This window comes from Triticum aestivum, chromosome 1A (genome assembly GCF_018294505.1).
Source record: "Triticum aestivum cultivar Chinese Spring chromosome 1A, IWGSC CS RefSeq v2.1, whole genome shotgun sequence".
Lineage (NCBI taxonomy): Eukaryota > Viridiplantae > Streptophyta > Magnoliopsida > Poales > Poaceae > Triticum > Triticum aestivum.
The window spans coordinates 577,970,090-577,974,955 of NC_057794.1; the positions used below are offsets into that span (position 1 = coordinate 577,970,090).

The window sequence follows — 4,866 nt, forward strand, 5'->3', positions numbered from 1 at the left end:
GATCATGTTTTCTGGATCTTAGGATATCGTTAAGTGTAACGATAGTCCTAAAACAACATTGAGATTATGACATTGGAAGAACGATCATATTGAATCGCTCCAAACTTGTTTGTTATGAATTGAGATAATATCATCTGTAATCAATTGTAATAACACAGAGTGTTAACGTGTGATTTTGCTCCCTAGACCATGAGAGTATCGTAGTCACTTATTACCATACGATGGTCTTTGGGGTTGCTCAAATGTTACTTGTAACACGGTGATCATAATGACAAGTAACAGGTTCATCGGAAAGTTTGACAAGCGACTAGATAGCTCGAGAGTGGGATTTGCGCCTCCGACGATGGAGAGATATTCTTAGGGCCCTCTTGGTGTGATGACACCCATCATCGTCTGGCCAGGCATAGGTGACTACGTCACGGGGATGCCAGAACACAATAACGAGAAAGAAGAACAAAATCTACACAGGTAACACATATTGTTTAGGGAATCTGTGACCTCTGACGTGAAAGGTGAAGATATCTATGAGGACCGAAGACAATATGAGATAATGGCGATCCATTGAACTTAATGCTTGGTTCTGGTCCAAGGACCTTGATTATGGAAACGACCACTCTGTGGCAACGGAGAAGCAGGACCATTGAATGAAATATAATCCTCCGTGGAGGATTTTCAAAACTTTAGGGAGAACCGCCTACAGAACACTTATATAAAATCCTATGAGTACACTACAAGGTAACTGGTATTACTGTCGGACTGACACACTTTATGTATTCTTACCATGAGCTGAAATCTTTCCACACATAATCTCTTCATTGCAGGCAATACAACCTTAATCTAGTTCATGCTATTTACTTTTATTAGTTCTCTTAGTTGTTACTACAATTCTCTTTATATTTGTCAAACTGGTTTATTCGTGGCTTAGGACAGTAACGATATTTGCAGAAGCACCATCAGTTACTTCACATAAGAACCGTGACGCCTTGTGTGTGATAGAAACACTACTGTATATACTCTCCTCCACTCTTCGTTAGGACGATTATTCATTGATATACTTCTGCGAAAGTGGTACACCACCCTGTTTGGCTTGCAGGAATCAAAGCATTTTTTGGCGCCGTTGTCGGGGAGCTAAGCGCGGAGTATTTGCTTCGTAACTGCCTGTGCAGGTGTTGTTATTGTAGATGCTTCCTGTAACTCACAGGGGATCTACTCGTTTGGGAAAATCGTATTTACCAGATTATGTTGCTCATTTTTCTCAGGAGCAACAAGCTTCATTAATATAAAAATATATAAAAAAGGTGAAACTATTGAGCTTAATACTTTGTTTGCAGAAATGTCGATTACTCGGAAGCATAAGAAGACTATTAGGGATCATTGTGCTTGAGCATTGTTTCTAGATCTCCTATAGTATATCCTACTAATTATGCTAAAGAGTACTCAGGTTGACTGTGATCTTATTGCAGAAGTTAGAAAGCCCGCCTTTGCAACAACGCAACATGACCAATCTCCTCCGCAAGGTCACGCTCCGGCGTCAGAGGCGGCGCCCACGCTGACGTTGTTGCTAGGGAAGCTCTGCGACACCATGCGCCCGTCGTAGCACTGCTCCTTGTGGAACGACACGACGCGCGCGTCCTCACGCCCCTATAAGTTTGTGGCTGGTGTATGATTGCAAAGTTGCCTTTTTCGTGGAGAAATTTCGCCACTACTCCAGATGAAGGAGGAGACGACGACAAGGACGGCTCCAGCCCCAACCCTTTGATCGGCGGGTTGATCAGAATGGAGTGGAAGGAGACTGAGAACGAGTCAATTAGATTCAAAGTTCTAGTCTAAATTCTGAATTTCGTTTTAGTAAGTTTTATGTAAAATATTTTGAATTTGTGTAGAATTTCGTTTTAGTAAGTTTTATGTAAAATATTTCAAATTTAGCACTGAATTTAGCCCCAACATGCCACCGAATTGTTGTTGCTTCATTAAGTTTTGGGTTTTGGTTAGAATGATAATTTTTTAGTCGAGCAAATGTGCTGCTTTAAAGGATGCTTAGTTGTTTACTCCTTCAAAATTTAGGAGATCGGTTAGAGTTGCTTTTTTTAACACATTATAGACGCAAGCGCTCATACATACGCGTATGCACACCCTACCCCTGTGAGCACCTCCGAGAGACTGGGCCGGCATATCATCTTGAGATTTACGTCTACGGGAACGTCTCCTCTGACTGAAAGCACATCGCCGAAAATACGTCTCCTTCCACTAAAAGCGCATCGCTGAAAATCCTGAAATAAATTCAGGAATAATGCGAGCACCAGGACTTGAACCCTGGTGGGCTGTGGATACCACTGTCCTTCTAACTATCCAACCACAGGTTGGTTCATGGTTAGAGTTTCTTTTACGTTACTCTTTCCTGTAGTAGAGCTTTGCATTGTGGGGCCCAACATATTGCCATCTGGAGAAATTAATTAGCAGTACAAAATTAGTACAAAATTGAGTCACTTATTTTGGGACACAGAGAGTACATGGCAACCGGTTATGGATTTGAATTGACACAACATCTATGGTTAAAGCTCTCAACTTTTGACTTATGAAAAAACTAGACCTCCACTAGTAGAAAAAGGGTCAAACGTGAAGCACATTAGTGCCGGTTTGCATTAGAGCCGGCACTAATGTGTATATTAGTGCCGGTTCGTGGCAGCGATCAATAGTACCGGTTCGTGGCGAACCTGTAGTACCGGTTCGTACCACGAACCGGTACTAAAGAGGCTGTGTCAGCCTGCGGTCAGGCTATGGCCCCACCATCACCATTTAGTGCCAGTTCGTACCACGAACCGGTATTAATGACGTTGTGGCAGGCTGTTTTTAGTCCCACCTCGCTCCCCTAACAAGCCTTTTACCACCTTAAATATGTTATTTCTCAAACTATCACAAGCATTTGGTCTTCATTGAACTCTATGTGTAGAATTTGTGGCCGCAATATGAGTCTTCATCGGTTTATAAATCGTTGATGACTCATATTGACAATTCAGACTGTACACACAAAGATCATTGATGATCAAAGTATTTTTTATGTTATAAGATCATATTGACAATTTAGACAGTAAAGAAATATAAGATCATGATGTAAATGCTCTTATATTTTTTGCGTTCAGTATGCACCATTCAAAGCGACGCCATCAACTTTCAACCATTTTTGCCTTCATTTGCTATTTTTCATGCATTCAATGATTTGTTTTGAGAACTAAATGACCTGGAAATTGAAAAGCACTACAAATGAACTCTGAAAAAGTTGAAACTTGGCATGGTATCATCATTTCACCCACATAGCATGTGCAAGAAAGTAGAGAGGCTTACGGCTAAAACTAGATGCACTTCGTTTACAAACTGAACAATCTTTTTCGAAGTAGTCAGGTTTCTGACGAAATTAAACTCATCTGTTGCAAAGGCATTTCATTTTTTTTAAACTTATTACAACTCCAGAATTTTTGTGCCTTCAGTATGCACCATTCAAAGCGACGCCATCTACTTTCAACCATTTCTGCCTTCATTTGCTATTTTTCATGCATTCAATGATTTGTTTTGAACTAAATGACACTAAATTTTGTGCAGGCATAGCACCACCTTTAGTACCGGTTGGTGGCTCCAACCGGTACTAAAGGGTGACCAGTACTACAGTTTCTTAAGTTGTTTTTTAGTCCCACCTCGCCAAGAGAGATGGACTAGGAGCGGTTTATAAGCCCTGAGTGCAGAGACGATGAAGAAGAGGCTCAATGCTCACGTTGCTTAGCTTCAAGCCTTCAGGAATATGGTAGATTGCATGGAGCTACGCGCAGTGCAGTTTACACTATTCCGAAAGGCTTGAAGCAAATTAACGAAGCATTGCACCTCTTTTTTATTTTTAATAACTTATTACAACTCCGAACTTATTACACTACACGTCGGCATTTCTTTTTTTAAAACTTTGGTTATAACTCCAAACTTTGACCATCAAGTTTTGCAAAAAAGAAAAAATAGCAGAAAAGAAAAAATTATATAAAAAAACTACTCAGAAATAAATAGAAGAAAATAAATATAGCAGAAAAGAAAAAACTACTCAAAAATAAATAGAAGAAAAAATAAAGCAGAAAAGAAACTTCTTATATTTGTTATTTTTCAATCGTTCACAAAATGACCGTGAAATTGAAAATCACTACAAAATAAACTCTGAAAATGTTGAATTTTGGCAAACTAGATGAAAAACTACTCACAAATAAATATAACAGAAAAGAAAAAACTATACAAAAAACTACGAAGAAATAAATAGAAGAAACAGAAAAGAAAAAAATATAAAAAAAATTGGGGGGCTGCCCTATGGGCCTGCTACGCCACGGGCGTGCAATTACGGGCCCTAAAGGCCCAGCAGACTCACAGGGCAGCGCGCAAAAATTAGGCCCACAAGTCTGCTATATAGAGGAGTTCAAAGTGGCAGCCGCGGCTGGGCTTATAAATCAGTGCGGCTGCCCTTCGCCCGACGAGGTGGGACTAAACTTTGCGAACTGCGGGGTGGCAGCGCAAGGCCATTAGTACCGGTTGGTGGCTCCAATCGGTACTAAAGGGTGGTCACCAACCGGTACTAAAGGCCTGCTCTTCCCGCCTCTTGGCCTGGCCAAAGTTGGCCTTTAGTACCGGTTGGTGGCTCCAACCGGTAACCAACCGGTACTAAAGGCCTCTCCTATATATATAGCACTTACGAAAATTTCAGTTACATCTTCCCACTTCTTCGCGTCTCCAACCTCTCGCGCGCCGCTCCCGTCGTCGCCGCCCGTCGCCCGTCGTCGTCGTTGTCGTCCCCGCTGCCGCCCCGAACGCCGCGCGCCGCCGTCCGTCGTCGTCCCGCGC

The 4,866-nt window shown here is 41.7% G+C and overlaps 1 pseudogene; it reads right to left on the minus strand.

Annotated features, from left to right (window-relative positions):
* Positions 1–1,518: 1,518 nt before the first annotated feature.
* The window catches only part of LOC123054324 (uncharacterized), a 9,481-nt pseudogene continuing 6,133 nt past the window's right edge, over positions 1,519–4,866 (minus strand).